The 24,207-nt window shown below is 40.2% G+C and overlaps 1 protein-coding gene across 6 annotated transcripts in view; it reads left to right on the top strand.

The window, feature by feature from the left end:
• Window positions 1-24,207, top strand: part of SLC25A22 (solute carrier family 25 member 22) — a 723,963-nt gene that overhangs the window by 648,393 nt on the left and 51,363 nt on the right. Inside the window, exon 1 of one of the 6 annotated variants that reach the window (XM_042466249.1) lies at window positions 15,618-15,703. The exons of 2 other annotated variants lie outside the window; for them this stretch is intronic. The gene's annotated coding sequence lies outside the window, so the exon portion shown is untranslated. 3 more of the 6 variants (XM_042466267.1, XM_042466275.1, XM_042466284.1) reach the window with 3 other exon arrangements.

Raw genomic sequence — 24,207 nt, 5'->3', positions numbered from 1 at the left:
GTTATACATCAAAAAAGTATGTTTTCTTTTTCTTTTTCTTCTTTTTTGTAATGAAAGACAGAGCTCCACTGACTGCATCATTTTTGGCCACATGGTTTGAGCTAGTAGCACTCTACTCACCCCACAATAGACCTCCCTCTCCCAATTCCCATTGGTACTTGGGTGTACTATTAGCATGTCAGAATTTAGTTGTATATCTGAAATAGAAAATTAAGAAAATTCATAGTGTCTACTCATACCAGATGCTGTGGGCTTTATTTCAGAGGAAGGAACTGGCAAAACCACCTCTGAGCATTCCTTGCCTAAGAAAATTGTATGAAATGTATGGGGTCACCATAAATCAATAGGCAACATGAAGGTACACACAAACTGTCATTTATCACTCTTTACCTGGGTGAATGTAATGGTGGAATTGTATTCCAATAGGTGATTTATTCTGCAGAGATTCTTGTTACAAATATATTTTCCTTATAAAAATGTTTTAGAAATGTTAATCATTCATATTTCATTTCCTTTTCCATCCTTCTGTCACATGCATAACATTCCCTGTCTGAATTTGGTCATGCCTTCCCTTGAAGCACATGAGACCTGTTTGAATTAATGTAATTACTGTGCACATTATTAGATCACTTCAGCACAAAGACCTTGTGTATGCTTCTAGTAACTATTTGAAGTAAGCCCATTAACAAATGACCGTGTCCTCTTCCAGGCATTGCAGCAATTCTGTTTCTGTTACTTTAGGTGATGACTCAAGACTGCATCTGCAGAAAAGAGACTTAAGAAGCTGTTTTGGGAATACTCTGCAGTGTACTAGGAATTGGAGCATTTTTAAAATTCATGTTTCCAAATTACATTTCCAACAAATGTAATTCCTTCTTAAGACTGGAAAAAGACAAATTTGACATTTTTAGTTTGATGCACTTAAGGCAACTGATGAGGATATAAATAACACCTTCAATTATAGGATATTAATAGAAGGATAGTGCCCAAGAGCTATGCACAAACTTTCTGTTGCATTTCCTCCTGCAGTTTACCATGGCCAATGGTTATCCTGGCTGGCATGGTGGAAGATGTAGTCCGCCAGATCTGGATGGAACATGGTCAGGAAACTCTGCAGTGTGGCAATTTGACCAATTAAGTAGCATTCAGTAGGCTGGTTTGGCTGTAAAGCTAATTGAAACATCATGATGCCTTTCCTAATGTTGTTGGTTAACACCTCCCATCTGTCCTAGCCAGCTTAGACAATGATGAAGGGTTATGGGAACTACAGTCTAAAATTTACTGGAGTGCCATAGTTGAATACCATGTATCACACTGCACAAATATTAGGTTTGAATTTTCCATGTTCCTTTCTTCTTTCCTCCTCAGAAAGGACTATGAGGAGGAGGCAGGATAATTTGCTTCTATTTCTCTGTTTCCAGTTATGTCAGAATATGGGTGAATTGTAGAATCATAGAGTTGGAAGAGACCACAAGGGCCATCCAATCCCATCCCTTGCCATGCAGGAAGACACAGTCAGAGCACTCCCAACAGATGACCATCCAGCCTCTGTTTCAAAACCTTCGAAGGAGACTCCACTACACTCCAAGGCAGCACATTCCACTGTCAAACAGCTCTTACCATCATGATGCTCTTCCTAATGTTTTAAACCAGGCTTTCTCAACTTGATGCTTTCCAGATGTACTACACCTTCCATGTCCCTCAGCCAGTATGAACAGTGTTGGCTAGGAAGACAGGGGCATGTAGGCAAAGCCATTTGGAGGGAATATAGGCCAAGTCAACACATTGAAGAAGGCTGGTTTAAACTAAGGTTTGGTGAACAAACCAGGCTATAAGCCACCACTAGAACCTGGCTAGTTGAAATTCACAAGTTTTATGTTTTTAGACTGGGATTTAATAGGGAACATTGTTGTTGTTGTTTTTTTTTTTTAAAAAGTGGAAATGAATGCTTCCTATTGTCTCATAATCTCACAAAGGAAGAAACAAGTTGGAGTGTGAAAGCTTAAGATTTGTATAGGCTTGTTTATATAACTCTAAACCATAATTTAGCATTGTGTATGAAAAGCCAATTGTGGTTGCTGAAGGAAACATTTTTTGTAGTGTGCTGTGAATGTTGGAGGCCTTGTCCTATTAACAAATATTTATTGTTGGCAGACTGTATGATATGCATAATTTGTTGCTGTTGGCAGTATATACACAATCAGATATACATTATAGTATATACATTATACTATTCGTGACAATATTAGGATTTGTTGCAGTAAAGTGCAGAAACTGTGTAACTTGATGTCCTGTTTTCCCATTTTCATCCCTTCCGTTTGATGTTTTCAGAAATCTGAGATTGTAAACCCTTTGGGCAGTAGCCTACCTCTTTGCTTACTTAAAGTGCTATGTGTATCAGTGCTAATCTTTGTTTTTTGATTTTTCAAAACATAGTAAGGGGTCTTATAGTCTAACATATCTGTCTGTGCATGGTGGGTTTTCCTCCCTTTGGCCAATGTATCTGGAAGGCATGGGGTTGGAATTGGCTAATTTACCACCTGAAGATAATAAAAAAGCACTTGCCATTGGCTGAATTATTTTTAGTTGTGTTTCTTATTGTACTGTATATCCATAATGACAATGAGAGGTGTAGTTATTGTTTTCAAAGCTATGGAGTTATTTCTAGTCTAATTTTATTACTCTTCAATCTAAAGTTTCATTTGACAAAGGGCAGGGATTTAACTGGGGAAGATATAATACCACTGTAATACCCTTTTGAAATTCCTGGCCATGTATTTGTTTAGTTTTGCCCAAATGACAAGTCTTCAACAAGCATAGACAGTGATAGGGTACCTAACCTTGTTCGTTCTTTCTTGTGATATAGTTGTTGATAGGCTGCAGGTTAAATATACTTGTAAATGCCTTGCATCAGTTCTTGTTATAGTCAGAAAACACTAAAAGCCTGGAAAGCATATAGATTAATTTTTTAAGGCCTATTGATGTACTCATCAGTTTTCAGGTTGGTTTGAGAGGATAAGAAGTTCTAAATGGGAGAAATGATAGCCATATATTGACAATAGCTGACTGGTGTTAAGAATGTGTAAACTTTTATATTTCACAGAACTCTCCAGCAGGCAGAATGATATTCCCATATACAGTATATGAGTCTGTTAATCAGCAGAGTAGTCTAGTCTCAGAATTACTTCTGTGCTAAGCATTTCACTGATGCTTCCTCTCTATTCATATGTAAACCAGGGGTGGGAATCATGTGGCCCTCACATCTTGGTCTGCAACTCTCATAGCTCAACAGCCTTGGTAATGCTGGCTAAAGCTGCTGGGAGCTGCAGTCCGGTAACAATGGACTCTATGTGGGGCTGCCCTTGAAAAGTGTTTGGAAGCTGCAGCTAGTAAAAAATGCAGCAGCCAGACTAGTGTCAGGTGTGCATTTTAGAGACCATGAAACATGGGTCTTGCAAGAACTGCACTAACTTCCAGTTTGCTTCAAAGCTCAATTCAAAGTTCTGATGTTGATCTACAAATCCCTATATGACTTGAGACCAGGAGATCTGAAAGACCACCTCCTCCCATATGAGCCTATTAGAAATGTGAAATCTTCAGAGGAGGTCCTCTTGCATGTCCCAGCATCTCAGGGGTTTCTCTGTATCAGTGACTCCACTGTGGAACTCCATGCTCCAGGATGTTAGGTTGGCCCCATCTCTTTAAAATGTTTTTATCTTTGTATTGTTTTAATTGGTTTTTATTTGTTCATCTCCTCAGGAGCCCTTGTGAGTTGGGTGGTGATAACAGAAATACTTTAAATAAACAATTAAATTATATTTGAAGGGCTTCATAATTCTTATCCCTCGTATGCATGGGTGTATGCATGGGCAGTAGGTAGACCAGGAACTGTTGATAGAGCTCTGATTGATTTACAGCAGAATGCCAAGGGCAATCTGAGTTGGTTTTTATAGTGTCTACAAACAAGACAGTTTCATTCACCCCAACTACTATTATTACTACTTTTATTTCTATCCTACCTTTCCCTCAAAACCTGGAGTAAAGACTGTTTACAAATTAAAATAAATATAACATAGTTACAAAATTAAAAAAGTTCAACATTAAAATAAAATAAAATTAAGAATAATACTAAGAACAAGGTAAAGCCCATGTTAAATGTTAAAAAGCAGGGCAATTAAAGCACTACAATATGCTCTTAACTGCTTTTTCTTTTAAAATCTTCAGTTCTTAAAAGCCTTTTGAAATCATCATCATCATCACAGTAATAATAATAATAATAATAATAATAATAATAATAATAATAATAATATGCTATCCTGCAGAGGGAAGGATAGCAAGGAAGGGGGCATTCTAGCCTCGCTAGTAAGGAGGTTTCAGAGCCTAAGGGCTATCACTGAGAAGGTTCCTCCATCCCAAATCAGGCCACTGAAATGAAAGGATTAAGAGAAAGGAGCTGTGATGCCAGAGACAGAGGCACAGAGGCACCCTTGATCATCAGTTCTCAGTGTATTTGTAGCATCTGAGGCACTGTTTTTTATTTGGGTCTGGTGGGTGGATTCTACAGTTCCAAAGAAACAGAACAAAAGCAAAGTAGAGCCTGTCAGCCTGAATTCTGTCTATCTCAGTTATAAATAGTCACACCAGGGTAACTTGATCCATTCACTGTTAGCAGTAATTGTTTTGTGGTTATAAGAAATAATCCAACTAGAAGTAATTAAACTCTAATCATACAGTGTTTCACCTATTCTCCGTGGCACTTTGGTCCTGGGAGCAATCTCTCCTGTATCTGGGTATTTATTACCACTGATGATAATTATTGTGGTTTCTTGGTTGTACAAAATGTTCTTGGCAGGAGCTGATGATATTTAGTATGCCAGTGTTGTTTCAACTGCTCTTAGGAGAGTTTAGGAATAAAGATTTATCAGGCACTGAAGACAGGGGCACTATTTTTGTGAACTTGAGGTCTGATTCAGAGTTGGGGAGAGAGACAAATTTCTGAGAATTAGCATGGTGTAGTGATTTGAGTGTTAGACTCTAACTCTAGTAAGCCTGGGGTCAAATCTACACTGGGCCACAGAAACCCACTGCGTGACCTTGGGCAAATCACACACTTTCAGCTTTAAGAGGAAGGCAGAGATAACCCCCCTCTGAACAAACTTAAGAAAACCTTGTGATAGGTTCACTTTAGGGTCACCATAAGTGAGAAATGACTTGATGGCACTTTTTTAAAGATACAGTACATTTCTGCTATGTTGCTGTCCCTCGTGGGTCAATAGCGGAAAAGGGCAAAGGAAAAATGCTGGAAAAAAACAAGCTTCAGCACTGAGAGTCTTGTCAAAAATTAAAATGACAGACACTGCCAAAGTGCTGTGAACAACTATGAGGTTAATTGCAAGCCTCTTTCACAGGGATCTTTCTGCTGTATAAAGAGAGGTGGGATAGCTATGAAGGTTTGAGAAGAACATTTTAAAGTTTCTGTCACTGTGCTGAGAAGCCATGAAGGATGTCATTTTACATCTGGAGAATGGCTGTTGTCCTAAAAGGAACCATCCACAAAAGGGAAAGCATGGAAGAAAGAGGGGTTTTTGGACTTCACCAGTTATGTTTGCCCTCTTTTCAAGTCTTTCATTCCTCAAAGTACTCAGGTCAGCCAACAATAGCACCAGGAAAGGAAATGCTTACAGTTGACTAAATTAATTATGAGTAATTGTCAATTTAAATTTTTGTTGTTGCTCTTGTGTGCCTTCAAGTCATTTCTGACTTATGGTGCAAAGGCAGACCTGTCATGGTTTTTTTTTTTTTTGGCAAGATTTGTTCAGAGGAGGTTTACCCTCGCCTTCCCCTAAGGCAGAGAGTGTGTGATTTGCCCAAGGCACCTGTGGATTTCATGGCTGAACTGGGAATCAAACCCTGGTCTCCAGAATCGTAGTCCAACTCTCAAACCACTATGCCACACTGGCCCTTCTTAAAAATGGTACACACAAACATTCATAATCGTAATTTAAAACAACAGGCAGATACCATCTTAAAGGGAATTACATCGCTCATGGACATTGAAAACAGCAAGTTGTGAATGAATTTGCTGCTGAAAAGGAATTGCTGTTTGACAGTGGAACACAGTTCTCACATAATGTGTTAGATTCTTTTTCATCGGAGCATTTGAAGCATGAGTTGGTTGGCCAGCTCTCAGCAATGCGTGAACTGTGGATTTCTGACTGGTGGTGGTGGGTTTGGACTAGATATTCCTTTGGGGTCCCTTCTAACTGGGAGTTTTAAGTTCATTTCTGTTATGTGTCAGATCATGTAGCTATGTCTTCCTCTAAATAAAAGGGAGCAGATGGGGGGGGGGGGGTTTGGAAGGGACAGATGATCTAGGGATATCTTTTGCTACTTCAGATTAGTTCTTGGCCCAAGACGTGTCCCATATTTTCTTGTGTTTAGTGTCTGAAAATGGACTCCAAGAGGCCCTTTTGGTGCATAAATACGGTACTGTTTTGGAAGCTCTCCCACCAAAAGTTCCACCACCTTTGGAACAGAATTCACCCAAAACTCCTAGTTGTTGTTGCGCATAATGGTGCCACCTACTGAGGGCCCATAGGAGTTGGAGATGGCCCTCTGATGCTCAGATCACACCCGCCCTGGTACTGTGAATCACAGCAGAATCAGAAATGCTGTCTGCAGGTTGGTTGGTTGAGTCTCCGCTACTTCTCTGTCTGGATGCTTGTCTACATGACAGTACAAGAAACAAACTCAGCTGAGAGTATGGAAAGCTGTGTGCCAGTGGAGAATACCGTTGGAACAAGCTACAGTGGCAGACACACAATCTAGTTAGCATTCCATATGGGAAAATCAGTGTTTCCATCTTGGCAAGATTAAGAACCAAGCTGAATATGAACATGGGAAGGAAGCTTTGTGGAAGTTGCTTTGTTTTCAGCTGGTTATTCTTGTCTAGCTGCTTTTCCTGATGACTTTCTTCTAGCAATTGTGTTTTCACCTTAGAGAACTTAAACCCATTAAGTGGTGGGGAGTGGGAAGTGGTTGGTTGCATCAACAAAGGTGGCATGCTGCTTTGTTCTGACCTGCCCTTCTGCTTCAAAGCCCCCAGGGTGATTCAGATAAGCACATGTAGTCTCAATAAACAATTCTTTGAGGCTGCTAGGACCTGTTGCTGGTAAAGTAATGTGAGTTTCCCTGCCAGAACTAAGGATTTTTCTCCTAGGTAGGGCTCTGGAATCTCTCTTTCAAGAGGAGCAGCCAGTTTTGAGCAGGCTCTGAATTTTGTTACTGATGAGGAATGAATGGGACCTTTCACTCCTACAGAATGCTCCCATGGCTTCACCATATTCCCACAAAGTAATGAAGTAGAACATGTTGATCCTCTTCTCCCTTCCTTCCTCTTTCTTCCTTCAAGTTCTCTTCTTAAGGTTGCTTTCAATGTTGTTTCAGAAATCTTAGGTTGTATTCTACACAGGCTGTGCTGTCTTGGTTCTCAAGGTCTCTATATCCCACACAAAGGTATACTTGTGTATTTCTAAAATCAAATGTATAAATGCCTGTTTGAGTAGTCCAGCACAGCTAGCTATTGCTCTACTTAGATTTTTTAAAAATAGGTTATTATACCTTTAAAAGCAGTGCTGGTCCAGAACATTTTTTCTACATGGAATGGAGCCCAAATGCATCCCTTACACCCACATGCTACATAGAGATTAGCATATTTGGAAATCTAAAAGTCATGGGGAAAAATATTTTTCCCTTATTTTTTCTTTTGAGCCTCCCCCCACCCCGATATCTTCAGAACAATTGAAATAATGCAATATTAACCCACCCACCCATTTACAGACTGAGAGTCATTTTGTTATTTTAGAAACATAAAATTAATTTTGCATAGCTTTGTTTAGCATAAAATTACCATATTTGATATATTAGGGTTGGTTCAGAACATAATTACAGATCAAATTTAACTTGTAATTTGAACAAATTTCTTTTGCTACAAATGGAGTTATAAAGTCTTGAACTCTAAGGAACACCTAAATAAACCTCTTTGGTCTTGCCAGTTTTGAAGAGAAGGCAAAAAGAACCCCAAGTAAAACAGAACAAAAGATCAACATTAGTAAAACTGTATAGCATGTGTCCTGTTCTCTACTTGAATTTTTGCAGCTCTTCCAAACTTCCCTTGAAAATTCATGGGAACAGAAGCACAATCCCAGGTTATCGTCAATAATTCATGTCCTTTGACCACTTTCCCCCTCTTTCTTTTTTTTTTGGGGGGGGGGCTGAAACTCCCCAAATAAGTTGGACCATGCCTAATGGACAGTCCCACATTCAGATGAATAAAATGTTTCAGTAAGCCTAGATGAGTGCTACCAGCCAACAACTAACTCAACAAGCCTCTAACTCTTTTTCAAAGGTGTAATTTTGCCCCAGATTGTGCTAAGATTTTGTAATGCCATCTGCATGGTGTGTGTTTGCAATCTCTTGGCATCCTCTGACACCATGGTTCCAAATTCTTCTTGCAAACATTGGCCAAGAATAAGGAGTCAGGTGTCTCTTTCATGCCACACATTGATAGCACATTGATAGCACTTTAACTGCTGTGGCTTGCTCCTATGGAATCCTTGGATTTGTAGATTTGTAAGATATTCATACTTTTTTTTTGCTAGAGAGCTCTAGTGCCTTATTAAACTTCAAATTCTGGGATAGTGTAGGTTGCAGCTATTGCTTCAATCCCAATGCTGGCTAAGTCTGAATTGCACTCCAGTAACATCTGGAAGGCCATATGTTTCCCAGCCTTGTTTTTGATGTTGAATAAAGTGCTATAATTGTGTACAATTGGTCCTCTGTAACCATGGATTTTTTATCCACAGATTCAACCATCCACAAAGTGAAAATATTTTTAAAAATATAAATTCCAAAAAGCAAACCTTGATTTTGTCATTTTATGTAAGGAACACTGTTTTACCATTGTTGTTGTTATTCACCCTCGAGTCGATTTTGACCCAGGGCAGCCCTGTAGATGAGACATCAAATTTGCAGATAATGCCAAATTAGGAGGAGTAGCTAATACTCCAGAGGACAGGATCAAAATTCAAAATGACCTGAACAGACTAGAAAGCTGGACCAAAGTTAACAAAATGAATTTGAACACGGAGAAAAGTAAGGTACTACACTTAGGGAGGAAAAATGAAATGCACAGATATAGGATGGGGGACACCTGGCTTAAGGAGACAACATGTGAAAGGGATCTGGAAGTCCAGGTGGATCACAAGTTGAACAAGAGTCAACAGTGTGAGGCAGCAGCTAACAAGGCCAATGCGATTTTAGGCTGCATCAATAGAAGTATAGTGTCTAGATCAAGAGAAGTAATAGTGTCACTCTATTCTGCTCTGGTCAGGCCCCACCTGGAATATTGTGTCCAGTTCTGGGCAGCACAATTTTAAAAGAATGTTGAGAAACTGGAGCGTGTCCAAAGGAGGGCAACCAAAATGGTGAAGGGTCTGGAAACCATGCCCTATGAGAAACGATTTAGGGAGTTGGGTATGTTTAGCCTGGAGAAGAGAAGGTTAAGAAGTGATATGATAGCCTTGTTTAAACACTTAAAAGGATGCCATATTGAGGAGGGAGCAAGCTTGTTTTCTGCTGCTCCAGAGACTAGGACCTGGAACAATGAATGCAAGCTACAGGAAAAGAGATTCCGCCTTAACATTAGGAGGAACTTCCTGACAGTAAGGGCTGTTCGACCGTGGAACACACTTCCGTAGAGAGTGGTGAAGTCTCCTTCCTTGGAGGTCTTTAAGCAGAGGCTGGATGGCCATCTGTTGGAGATGCTTTGATTGAGATTTCCTGCATGGCAGGTTGGGGTTGGACTGGATGGCCCTTCCAACTCTATGATTGTATGATTCTATCTCCAAATACTCCCTATGCTCCACTGCTCTGCTCAGGTCCTGCAAATTCATACCCATGACTTCCTTAATAGAGTCCATCCATCTAGCATGTGGCCTTCCTCTCTTTCGATTTCCCTCCACCTTTCCTAGCATTATTATTTTTTTCCAGTGAGTCATGCTTTCTCATGGTGTGGCCAAAGTACAACAGCCTCAGTCTAGTCATCTTGGCTTCCAGAGGGATTTCTGGTTGGATCTGCTCTAGGACTCATTTGATTTCTTGCCTGTCCATGCTAACCTCAGCACTCTTCTCCAGCACCACATCTCAAATGAATGGATTCTTTTCCTATCCACTTTCTTAACTGTCCAGCTCTCACATCCATACATGGTAATAGGGAATACAATGGCTTGTGTGATTCTAACTTTTGTGCTCAGTTGTAAATTTTTACATTTTAGGATATTTTCTAGTTCTCTCATAGCTGCCCTTCCCATGCTTAGTCTTCTTATGATTCCTTGACTGTAGTCCCCACTCTGATCAGTATTTGATCCCACGTATTAAAATTCTTTTACTGATTCTATTTCTTCATTGTCTAGGTTCCATCTATGTAAATTTTCTGTGGTCATTATTTTTGTTTTCCTTATGTTCAACAATAAGCCTGTCTTTGCACTTTCCTCCTTGATATTCCTTAGTAGTTGTTCCAAGTCTGTGATGTTTTTTGGCTAGTGGTATGGTGTCATCTGCATATCTGAGATTGTTGATATTCTTTCCTTCTGTTTTCACTCCTCCTTCTTCTGTGTCCAATCCTGCTTTTTGTATAATATGTTCTGCATAAAGGTTGAACAGATAGAGTGAGGAAATGCATCCTTGTCTGACACTCTCACCCTATCTATGGTATGGTTTTACCATACCATTCTATATAATGAAACTTGAGTATCCATGGGGGTCCTGGAACCAAACTTCCAAATCTCCCTGCCCCCCTTACCTTCAAGTACATGATAATAGTTATCATGATAATAACATAATAATTGTAGTATGCTGGCTCTTTGAAGGGTTTTGTTTGTTTCAGTGGCAAAAAGGAATAGATAGGCACACTGATTGGTAATTTAGAACAGAAGGATATGTGAGAATTGTTCTGTTACTTTGTTAAGAGCCTAATAGGACCACAAAATAAAATCTTTTTGAGATCCCTTGTGAATGCATGAGAAATGCATTCAGCCACTGAAGAAAGTGGTTGCTAGGCAGCCTGAGAAACAGATTTGAAACAAGCTGCTGCAGAATTAGGATCTGAAAATACCATTTTGTTTCCTAGTACGTACTTGGCTCCAATGAAAATAAAATTAAAAAAAAAACCTGTAGACAGTATATGCAGGATGAGCACACAAGGGAAGACAGCTTAATATTTGACATTTCAAAATAATGTCTTTCTTCCGAATTCTGAAATCTATATCTATGTAGCCCTCCAAAAAAAATTCCCAGCATCTGAAATGAGGAAAGCATGTACCTCCCAGTCCAATAGGATTTTTAAATATTTCCCTTTTAAAACCCTGTCTTTCCTAAAAGCAAATGAAACAGAAATCCAATTGAATGGCATTTTGTTCAGCTTAGCCAGATCTAAGTGAATGTAATGGTAGTGTAATTTGTTATGGTGTAATGATGTGAGCTTTGGCCTGACTCTGGAGAGCAGAGTTTGACTCCCTACTTTGCTGTGGGAACCCAGTGGTTGACCTTGGGCAAGTCACATGCTCTTAGCCCTAGAAATCGCCTGAGGATCATTGTGTCAGGAATTACTTCAAGGCACACAACAATAACAAATTGAATATATCTAAGAGATATAAAGGCAAGAAGAATGTGAACAACATTTATATACAGTGTCCTTTTCTGTTTCTGACAGTGACAGATGTGTTTTCTAGTATGAAACTGTAGTGTAGAACTTGGTCCATACATGACAATAATTCTGTTCACATGTCATTACTTGATTACATAAAACTCCACACACTCCTGAATGGGTTAAACTGGCTCATATCACATTTGGATGACAGAATGTGAATGATGTATGGGGCATCATTTTAATCAGTCCTCCACTGATGAGTATAAAACCTTTCACACATGCTCTTTTCCTCAGTTGTCTATAGAGTTTATCACACTCCTTACCTTCTGCTTTGCTCCCATCGCGTAAACGTCACCAATCTGTCAGAGATGTGAATCATGCCCTTCCAGATGTTGTTGGACTGTGACTCTGTCATCTCTCATGACTGGCCATACCAACTGAGAGTGATGAGAGCTACAGTCTTAACAAAATCTGAAGGACCACACATTTAGCACGTGCTACAGTAAGGCATGATGTAGTGGTTTGATTACAATTCTGAAAACCAGGGTTCAGATCCCCATTCGGCCATGGAAACACACTGGGTGACCTTGGGCAAGTCACACTCTCTCAGCCTCAAAGGAAAGCAAAGACAACCCCCTTCTGAACAAATCTTACAAAAAACAACAACAACACCTGTGATAGATCCATCTTAGGGTCTCCATATATTGGAAATCATTTGAGGGCACACAAGAACAATTCTAGTGCAGGACTGTCAAATTCAAATGGGTTGGAGAGCTAGGCTCTCAGTCAGCAGATGCTTAGGGACAATACCCAAAGTTTTCCACATCCACCCCAAAAACTCAGTTTTGATTTGAGGATTGAGTTGTAAAATCAGTGGTTGACATCTACATATACTCTTAATCAAAAAGAGTAGCTCTGTATCATCTTCCATTTATTACCATTCATGCTCTTCCTGGGCTGCCAAATCTTTCTTAACAACTACAAGCAAATTGCAGATCATGGAGTCTGTTGTGCTCATCTGTCCTCGTTATGCATCTTGACACATGTATTTCTGTGTCAGCTTCTGCTGAGTGCTGTGAAAGTTCTCTGCTGCTTTCATCCTGAAGATGGTTCAGTAACTTTCACAGTGAATACAAGGGTGCTCTGGGTCACATTGGGGACCCATCCTTAAGGTTGGCATCTTGAGCTGTAGTAAAAAGATACTGTTGGATTTTTAGATATGGTCTTACTACAGAAAGGAGATAACTACTGATCCTTAGTTTCACCCTGAATTGGAACTACAATAGTATCCTGAACACAAGAATCTTGTCTGATTTTGCAAGCTAAGTAGGATTGTGTCTGATTAGTGCTTGGGTAATACCAGAGTCTCCAGAATGGGCTAGGATAAGATCCTGTCAGAAACTCTGGAAAGCCACTGCTGCCAGTCAGAGCTGCCAACACTGGGCTGTCGCCTCACTCCATATAAGGCAGCTCCCTCTGCTCCATAGCAAGGTTGAGTCTGAATGTTTCTGTTCCAGTGAACAGACAGATCACCTTTTTGCCACTAGCTACCCAGCTTCAAGGCACTGAGGAAGCTAGAACCATAGTATGAAATACCATGCCATATCCATATTGTCTAAGTGACACAACCATCTAGCAATTAAGCATAGTCCTTAACAGCTGCATAGCATTTAGGAGTCTGAGTGAACACATAAAACCCATGTTAAATCAAAAGGTACTTGGTTAATTAAATTTTGATTTGATATGTTGTTGTTAAAGTGTCAGTGATGCAGTCCTTTGATTTGAACCTGCCACTGTTTCCTAGGCAATGTTTATTGGAATCTGTGTAAGCTTTGGGATCTGCACATATAATGCAAGATGTGATAGCTTCGGATCTTGATCTTTTCACCTCCACCTTTTATTTATGCATTCAAAATGTCTGCTCTGTGGCTGCAACATTTTGGTGTAGGTACTGGCAATGTCAGACGGTGCTTTGGAAAATCATTTGTCAAATTACAGAGGAATTGTTCCCGTAGAGCCTCAGTATCTGCTAGAAGCAGAGGGAGACATGGCATCAACTAAACTCTGTTGTCTGTTTTGGCGAAACAGTCTAGTCTGTGTACATCTTGGGTAAAGCCTCTTTTATTGGCACATTTGTGTTAGAGGTAAGTTTAAAATGATGAATTTTCCATGCAGGGTATTGCATGTTGTTGGCCAAGGCCTTTTTTCAATGAATTTTACAGCTGGGACTATTTCTTTTTCCTTCATTTCCAGAAGGTGTTTCTGTATTTGAGTGTGAGAGCGGGGGTAAAGGCTGTATTTTTCCTTTGCCAGATCTATATATCATGCATTTGTCTGGCATAGACAATGTATTAAAAGACTCCTTCCCACAGCTTCCTTCCCTTCTGCTTCTGCTTAAATACTGATAGCTTTGTTCTAGATTCTGTTTCTTGATGTTTATCATAAGATTCATTCCTGTAAGTTTGATACTTTGGTTTGAAGAGCCATTCAGTTTTTCTCTAGGAGTGCTACTCCTTTTCTCCTTGATGGATGCACGTGAAGTAGGGCAGCCTTCTCCAACTTGTTACCCTCATGATATGTCTGATTGTTAGTTGCAAAATCCCCAATGTGGCCAGCTTGGTTCTGAAAAAATTGTTTGTGTCCTGGTTAATGGGACCCAGCATAATGTAGTAGTTTGAGTGCTGGACTGTGACTATGAAGACCAGGGTTCAAATTCTTGCTTTAGAAGCCCACTTAGTGACCTTGGGCAAGTCACACTCTCTTGGCCTAAGAGGCAGGCAAATTTAAACCCCATCTGAACAAATATTGCTAAGAAATCCCTGTGAACGGTTAGTTTTAGGGTCGACATAAGTTGGAAACCACTTGAAGGCCCACAACAACAACAATCCTGGTTAAGGTTCACCGGCAAAGATGGAAAGTGGACATAAAATATCTGCAAACAGGTCTAAATATTTGTACCCAGTAGCAATTAAGATCCAATGGTGTGCTTTTATATCCTTCAGAAACTGAATCAGGGTTTTCTCCATCTTTCCTTCCTATTGCAGTCATCTCACCTGCTGGTGCTCCCAAATTGTCTCCTAGGCCTCCGAATAGCCTTTCGAATGCAAGGAGGGAGGAGAAGGGATTAGCTGATTTTGGCAGAAGAAATGGGATCCAGCAGAACTACACCATTAAATCCTAGCCTAGATGTGTAACTAATTACATATTATAATGGGAAAGTTCCTGTTGCTTTTGTGTACACATAGGATCTTAGAACACAAACAGAGCAATTAAATTTGTTGATTGAATCTGATGTCTGTATGTACTAGCAAGTAAGCTCTGTTGAATATACGTCCAAGTAAATTGTGCAAAGGATTGCAACACACATTCAGTCTTGCAACCTCTTGGTTTCATTGACCTCTCTTTTTTGTTGTTTTTTTCTCCTGATCAACTCTTAACACAAAGTTGAAAGCTGGAAGTGCCCAGGCCCAGGATGATTAAAATGTTTCCCTCCATATTTTGTACTGTGCTGACTGATATGTGACAATGAGTCTTGCTCTTCCCTTGTAATTACAAGTTAGTAGAATGTAATTGCAGTTGACAACAGAGAGACAGCATGTTAAACCATAGCATGCCAAACAGGCATTAGATTTACTCGTCAGTAACATGATGTTTGACTGAATGAACAGAAGAGACTTTGGACTTAGTGATTTGTTAAGTTAAAAAACAAAAAAAGATTCTCACTATTTGCCAACAGAGCAAATGATATTTCCAAATGGCACTCTGTAACAAAGTAGACTGTGTTTCTTGGATAAAGTACTTTCCTTTGTGTAATAAGGGGGCAAAGGGTAATCACAGTGATCTTTACACACACACACACACACACACACACACACACACACACACTCTCTCTCTCTCTCTCTCTCTCTCTCTCCTGGGTTAGTGGTTTGCCTGTCATACAGACTCAGGAGAGTTTGAAGAAAGCAGAGCTCTATTGGATAGATGCACAACTAAGAGGTGGGAGACTGAGTGTGAATGGGAGAATAGGCAAGTGTGTGAGACTGGATTCTTGAGTCACTGAGCTATTTTGGCTTTCTTACCGACATTAGGAAATAGTCTGGGGCACATGAGGATCATCCTAGGGCTTCACTGCTGGAAATGTATGCAGGTATGGTGGTTCCTCCAAGCTTGGGAGCAGATACTGGGTCTTAAAACAGAAAACTTCATTTAGCCACTTTAAAGTGATTAAACCTGGAATTATCCCTAGTAGTTGCAAAAATATAATAAAGAAAATAATGAGTTTGGACCATAACTGTAATATTTATACTGGAATGTTAACCTCTGCATGGCAGAAAAATACAATGGCAGTAGTTTGTGAGTGCAAATGTGCTATGGGGGTTTGTACCCCAGGATGTCATGGGGAAGGTCAGTGAGATTATGGCATGTAAAACAAATACTTCTGATAAATTTAACTGTGGTCATGGATGGAAAAGACTTTACTGTATAGTACAGTAGCTCAGAAATGAGGAGGTTGTACTTAAGTTACAGTGTGCCCTTGCTTTACGCGGGGGATCCGGACCCCCGCATAAAGCAAATTCCGTGCATGCTCGAGCCCTTTTTAAATGAATGGGGCTCAGGCATGCGGTGGCACAGCAGTGCACACGTGCCATGGGCATGTGCCCCATTACTCCCTATGGGACATGCCGGGCCTTCCTCCCTGCGCAGCTTTCAGCATAAGCTGAAAGCCACGTATGACACAGCCACATTGTATAGACGGAAGGCTTACTGACTGAAAGAGGACTTAGCTATGTGGCAAGGAGAAGTTAAGCAGGTAGTAACTGTTATGCCAAGGTGTTTCAGTGATTGGGAGAAGCCATATCTGCTGAATGTTTATGTACTAAGTGTAGTTTTAAAGGGGGGGATCTTAATAGCAATATGGGATTTAGAAATAAGTAGAGCTAGAAAACTTGATTGTTTTTTGCTTTGGCAGCTATTCTGATCAGTGGAGTTTATCATACGGGTCCCATATGTACTTCCATCCTGATGATTGAAATGTCAGCATGCCGCAAAAGCACGCAAATGTGCAAATGGTTTTCACATGCAGAGCACAATAACACTTTAGTGGCTCATTACCAAAGTGAGAAAGAGGGTAGAATGCACATTTGGTTTTCACACAGATGTATGTAAATCCTGTTGATGGTTTGGGAATTGCGTTTTTGTGCATGCGCACAGAAGAATTAGTTGTGTCACCGGAGCACACATGGCAGCAAACAAAATCACCCAGAGAAATAAACAATTCTATTTACATTTTTTTCTTTATAAAAATATACTGTACTGTCCCTTACTTTCCCAGAAATGGTATCCAACCTAAGTAAAAAGAACAAAACATTACCCAAAAGATAGGAAAGCTTTTAAAAAAGCATAAAAGGCTGCTTTCCTCCTGGCAACCAGGCACGACAAAGCAGCACCGGAAATAAACTCACCCCAAAGAACCATGGGAAATGTGGCAACAAGTACAAAAACTGCGAGAATCCCATGAATAAACCGCAAATAGCTTTCACACTAGAGCAATTGCACAAAAAAAGATATCATGAATGAAATGGAAATGAGTTCACAATATTTTCCTGAAAATCACTAATTGCTGGTTCATGTCTCTTTCTGGTCATATTCTTAGCGGCTAGTACACAATGTCGTGTCAAAACCAATTGCGCAATGCACCTAATACTCTGGATAATCATAGGTTCTTACCCTTTCAAACTTGCAATTTTCCCCGTGTGATAAACTCCAGTGTACGTCCAGCATGCCAACATCATGGGCTGTATTTGTGCATGTGTTTGGGGTCTAGGTGCCTAGAAGATGGGAAACAAAGTTTGTAAAAATTTGGAAGTCTTCTGATACAGGTTCCATGTGTTTAGTATCACTGGGAACCCAAGCAGAAGAACAGATAAATAAATGCATGTTTTGCTTCTTGTATCTCATAGTCAAAGACCAGTATCTCAAAAACAATAAGGAAATGTGATTCCAGCTAGTATTCTGGTGATTGATTTAACAGAGTTGGCTGACACAGTTAAATCACATGTTCTTTCACAAAAGGAAGGAGTGGAGGAAAATGGTTAAGTTAATCTGTGTGTGTCATATAACAGAGAAGATATATTGTCTTAAGGAGTTTGTAATCTGAAAAAAGACAAAGGAAAGGGAGGCCAATCGGGAAGAATACCCAGGTTTTTAAAACATGTGGACAATCCCCACTGAAGACTTAGTAGTAAACTCCAGTGTAGCTAACCTCTTGTCTATTTAGAAGTCAGCACCATTAAGCCTAAATATAGTATAGTGTTGTATTGACTCTCTGCTGCTTTAAAAAAATATTTTTAGAAAGGCAAATGAAGCTTAAGGATTCTGTCATTTGTCCTAGCTGTGACACATTTTTGGGAGTGTGGCTGTACTTTGTTGCTTTTCTTCCAGTAATGCTTGCTGCTTTGAAATTTTAGCAAGTGAGAAATGGGCATAGTCCAGCTGTCCCAACAGACTTAAAATAGTCTGTTATATGAATGATAACCCACTTTATCCATCATTTGCATTTAACAACACAGTGTGGCTTCAAGTTGTTTTCAATTTATGGTGACCCTAAGTTGAACCTATCACAGGGTTTTCCTGGCAAGATTTGTTCAGAGAGAGGTTTGCCTTTGCCTTCCTTTGAGGCTGGGAGAGTGTGACTTGCCCAAGCTCACCCAGTGGGTTTCCATGGCTGAGCAGGAATTCAAACCCTGTTCTATGGAGTCACAGTCCAATGTTCAAACCACTACACCATGCTGGCTCTCTAACAACACTGTAGGAATTAATGTCCTATGAGGCATCATCGAGTTCTAGGGCAAGGAGTGATATTTTGTGGTGTTCTGTGGTGAATGATGGTATTAAGCTCTAGTTTAACTAGTGGATGGATAAAAGCATCTGTATGTGTATGTACTGTATTCTCAATCTGACAAGTAACTATCACATTGTAATACATAATAGATGAAATGGACTTTTAGTCTCACAAGGTCTTTCAATCTGTGATTTCAGTTAACATAATAGCCTGGAATGCTTTGTTTTGAATGTAACATACAGCCAATCAGTCTAGTGGAATTTGATTTATATATTTCTTAGCACTGCTGTGGTAATCAGAACAACTGTGGTTTTCTGACAGCTTGCCTTGCCTTTTAACATCTAATGCAATAAAAGAGGATAAACTTAAGCAATGCCCCATGTTTTGGGTGTTCAGGTATTTCTGGCCTGCACAGTATTTGTTTTGTTGGGTTGCCAAGAAAACCTGACTGGTGTGTAAGAGAAGTTTTAAAATACCACAGTTAATGCTCATGATGTTTGTTGCCTTAATGGCCTTGCAGTTGATGGCTGGGGAGGAGGGTGGGGAGCCGGATTTGCCTGCCTCCTACTGTAGATTTATGCAGCAGTCGTCTTAGAGGAAACATGCTGTTACCACATTGATCTCCCAGGAATAAGATACAAAATAGCTAATTATTTCTGTTCTTGGCTGGATTTCTGCTGACGTCAGGTAACCACTTTTGAACTTTTGAGCTATGCAATGTTCTTTGCTTTTGAACTTTCGAGCTACATAACATTCTTGACTTAGCAGAGGGGCATCTGCTCAGCTGTAGAGAGAAAAGTATGTGTACATGGGACAATTCACATATCTGAGGAGGTTTGATCTTACTGCTTGTACAAGTCCATAGGTTCAAAGATCACACTCCTTTGGCAGTAATTGTGAGGAAGGAGGAGCATGCCTGAGGTAGACAGGGCAAAGTGAAAAGTCGATGAATCCATCCCTTTCTTCTTTATCGTCTCATTTCTTTTCTATCTCCTTCTGTCTCTTCCTCTGCTAGCCCCTTCTCACTCTTGCTGGGGAAAGTACAAGCAAGGCCTCAACTGATAACTGCATATCCCTGTGTATTCCTACTACATGGCAGAGAACTGGACTAAATGTCGCTTGCAGCTCTGTGATTCTGTTGTTGTATGTTATGGTTCTAAAATTATGCATGCAGCCCATAATGGAACTAAGCACTGAAGTTGTTTTGGTGCTGCGGTCTTACTGGTCCCTAGGTGAGCTCTCATGTTCAGCCTCCTTGCTGTATTATAGGAAGATTATGAAATTCATGGTGTCACCAAAAGTCAACAGGTAACTTGAAGGCACACGCACAGAGTTTTGGCCTACTATGCAGAGTGCTGGAAAAGTCTGTTGATGTTAGCTGCCCTCGAGTTGATCCTGACTTATGGTGACCCTCTGGCTGAGACATCTCCAAGATCTCCTGTCCTCCACTGCTCTGCTCAGATCCTGCAAATTCATGCCCATGACCTCCCTGATTGAGTCCAACCAATTGGCATGTGGTCTTCCTCTCCTTCTTCCTTCTCTACTTTTCCTAGCATTATTGTGTTTTCTAGTGATCTGTGCCTTTGCGTTATGTGGCCAAAATATGACAGCCTCAGTTTGATCATCTTGGCTTCCAAGGAAATTTCAGGCTTCATCTTTTCCAGGACCTATTTGTTTGTATTTTTGGCTGTCCATGGTAGCCTAAGCACTCTTCTTCAGCATCACATCTCAAAAGTATTTGAAGTATGATTTCTATATTTTTTTTAGTATAAATCCTAGTTGCTGTCTAGCCATTAACCTTTGTAATTCAGAATGCCACAAGATGAGAGTAGTTACAGGTTCGCTACAGGAAAAAAAGAAAAAACTAATGGTTTGATTTAAAGATAGAAAGTTGCCTTCTATGGAGCCAGCCTGTTTGTTTACCTGGCCCAATATTATGTAGCTGGCAACAGGTCTGCAGAGTTTCAGGTGGAAATTTTTCTTAATCCTACCTGGAGATCTGTGATGTCCCCTGGTGATCTCTCATCCAAGTCTCAACCCTACTTGCTTTTCAAAATTAGATGAGATCAGGTGTCTTTAGAGCTGTGTTGTAGCAAGTATATTATATGAGCAGCCAAGACACCTGTTGCATAGACCGTGAAAGCCCCCAGGCTCATTGAGCAATCTCAACTGCTCCAATCTCTTTGCAATCTTACCATTCTGTCCTACAAAAAGGAATTCTGTACTGAGGGCTATACAGTGAAATCTGCAGGTTGAATTTAAATTGGCAGCTGAGGATGGCTCTGTAAAGCAGGACCATCCTAATTAAGGTGGATGGCTACGTACAGATGGTTCCTGTAGCAGTCCAGTTAAAAAAACACAAAACTGATACATCTTGTGGCAAGAAATATATATTTGGAGGGAGCAGTAAGCATTGCAGTGAACTCTGTTACAGTCATAAAAGTCAAATAGTCACTGATTTAGTAGTAAATTCTTCTTTTCTTTCTTTATTCTGATGTCCACCTATAACCCAAATGAATACTAGGTGCTGTTAGGCTATATTTCAGAAGAAGGAATTGACAAAACTAACTCTGCGTATTCCTTGCCTAAGAAAAACCCTATGAAAAATTCATGGGATCTCCATAAGTCAACAGGCGACTTGAAGGCATACATATACACACAGCACCCATGAGAATTATTTCATGGTTCTGAAAGAGGAAAGATTAAATTAGTGAATAAATATTGGGTTTGCCAGCCCCCTTTTGTGTCAGACCTGTCCAGTGTGATTTGTCTCTGTCTATTCCTTTCTCCTCATACTCTCTCTGATGCATACTTCTCCTCAGTGCCTTATCTGTAAAATGGAATTAGAATGACATGAGTCATAGGGTTATTCTGAGGGCAATATAATTGGCAAAATTCCCTGTATGTTTAACTATGTGCTAAACAGTGAAGAAAAGCAGCTTCTTAATATGGGTTTCTTTTCCATATGGAAGAGATATTTGGCTCAGATCTTCATGCAGCAACCGTTGAAGCTTCTTTGGTTCATTTCATTCTATTCTCTTAAAGAATGTGTTCTTCCATCACACAGTGCGGTGCATTGTCCTCTGTGGATTTCTACCTTCCAACCAACCCTATCTGTCTGGAAGACTGATTATAAGGTGGGCTTTGTTGAGATTAGTATCAAACATACTAGTGCATTATCTGTTACCTACAAAATTTGTGAGGACCATGTCAGTCCTGCTGTGAATTTCTCTCCCAGGAAACATTTTTTCATCAGAACCGCAAAGAATTTGATCTTCTCCCTTCCCACCCCCAAGCTTTTAGTATCGATTGATACTACAGGTGCAAATTGATACTACAGATGTCATCACAACTGCCATCTGCCGGCCTGAGAGGGAGTTCGCCAGGCAAGCCCAGCTCCATCAGGACTAAGCCTGAAGGAAGGAGACTCCGCCCTCCACAACTGCCATCTGCCGGCCTGAGAGGGAGTTCGCCAGGCAAGCCCAGCTCCATCAGGACTAGCCTGGAAGAAGGAAGAGCCCTCCCTCCAATCCATCTGCCTTGGTCCAGGCCTTAGAGGGAGAGAAGAACTACTGGACCTCATCCCCTTTCCCTTCACCATTCCCTTCTCCTTTTGTTTCGTGTCTTTTAGATTGTAAGCCTGAGGGCAGGGAACTGTCTCATTAAAAATAATATTGTAAGCCGCCCTGAGAGCCATTAAGGCTGAAGGGTGGGATATAAATACCTAAATAAATAAATAAATAAATCTCTGAAGACTAAGGAAAATTGCAGCTTGCAGGTCATATAAATGCACCAAGAAAGAATATGAGGCTGAAGAAGGATATATCTTGCTATCAGCTGGTATAAGATGTAGACAGTGGAGTCTCTGGCAGAAGATGTTGAATGCTAGCCTCATTCCATCATACATCCACATGTACTGAAAATCTCTGCTGAAGAGCAAAATAACATTTGGGATGGGGGAGAGCAAAATATGAACATATTACATAAGTTGAAAGGAATTTCACCCAATAAAAATGTTACTGTGCTATCCATATTTTTCTTGGAGAATCTGCAGATTTGGCAGGCCCTATGGAGGCATGTACATTGAACAAATTTGCATAATTCTGCATTTTAAACTTTCTTGCCCAATTTAAAATGGATTTAGCTAAATTATGAGGAAAGGCAACAAACTCGACATTGCACTAAAACCGAGACCCGAACCAAGGGAGATTTTATTAGGCAAGATCTTCAGATTTCAGCAGATATTTCCCACCCATTTTTCAATGGAATATGCTGCTTATCCCACATCTGCAAGTGGTAAGAAATTCCAGGAATACTTCTGGTGATTTGGAGACTACCATATAAGTAGAGTTGTGATTCCACTCCAGGTTTTAAACTAAGCCTTAAAAGAATTCTCCAATGTGCTGAAGGTATTTGCAGGATAGATCCAGTACCTGGAAAGTTCCTTTAAAGTTTAGTTTAAAACCTGGAAAGGAGTCACCCCCGACATGAGAGAGCCACCAGCCACCCAAGTTAAGGTTGTCTAAACCATTGTATTGATAATTATTTTTATAATATACAGGTTGAGCTTAAGTGACAGCAGAATTTAATCACATTTAACAGACAACTTAAAGTTCACTGCTCTCCCCTTAGAGCTCTGTAGGCCACCAGCACCATAAGATGTCCTTCATTTCTATTGTGGGTGTGCCACAACATTTTATTGTCCTGATGTACGCAAGACAGTACTGTCTGGCAGAATAAGAAGAAACGAGGAAAGTTATTTTCTGGAAAGAATAGTAACAACAGCTCCAAACTTTATAGAACACAAAAGCCACAATTAATCTCTTTATGAAGTTCTGATAATGAAGAGAATCTTTTTAATGTGATATTCTTGTACAGATCTGGCCCCACAGTGGGGCACCAATTTTGTCTGAAACATATTCCGTTACTAACTTTGCCAGGGATGCTAAGAAGTGTTCGCAGGATTTTCTGCATTGCTGGCTGAGGAAGCTTTGGGTGGCTTTGGATACTTAGGCGCTTTGTCTTGCATGCAGGTGTTGGGCGGAGCTCGACTTCAGACAGCAAAATGTCTTGGGCCAATCCTGCCTTTGAGAGCAAGAGTTCCTGAATTACCTGGTGGGATTTTGTGGTTGATTGTGTTCATGCTGGACATTAAAGCAAAATGCTCAAGAGAGGGTGCTTTTGGTTCCGTTTTGGACTCAGAAATGGCTGGTTTTTAATACACTCCCTTTCCCCCATTCCTACTGGGCTTAAACATTTTACAATGCCAGTTCTAATTTCCAATGGACCATAAAAGGCAGTGTGGTTTGCCTCCAGGGAGTTCACAGGGGACGTACTATATTACTGTTGCACAACTGAGTAAAACAGTACTGCTATGAAGGGTTCCATTTGTAAAAAGGGTGTATTTGTCCTGCTTTTTTTCTGTAGCCAAAAGCTTAACTTCTTAATAAGTTTGTAGTTAGTTACAGGAGTTGTTCATGCAAAATCCACACACACACGACACCTTACTCTGCAAATGCAGATACGGATGCAAGTTTATTTAAAAGGCTACGTCTTTGAGTAGATGTACTATGTACTTCATGCCCCCCTCCCAGAAGCTGTCAGAAAGAACCCTGAAAAATAATTTTTTAAAATACTGTCAATAAATAAGTTATCTGTA

The sequence above is a fragment of the Sceloporus undulatus genome, chromosome 1 (assembly GCF_019175285.1).
Source record: "Sceloporus undulatus isolate JIND9_A2432 ecotype Alabama chromosome 1, SceUnd_v1.1, whole genome shotgun sequence".
NCBI lineage: Eukaryota > Metazoa > Chordata > Lepidosauria > Squamata > Phrynosomatidae > Sceloporus > Sceloporus undulatus.
Note: the sequence above shows the minus strand (reverse complement) of the source record. Positions and strands in the feature narration are given on the sequence as shown.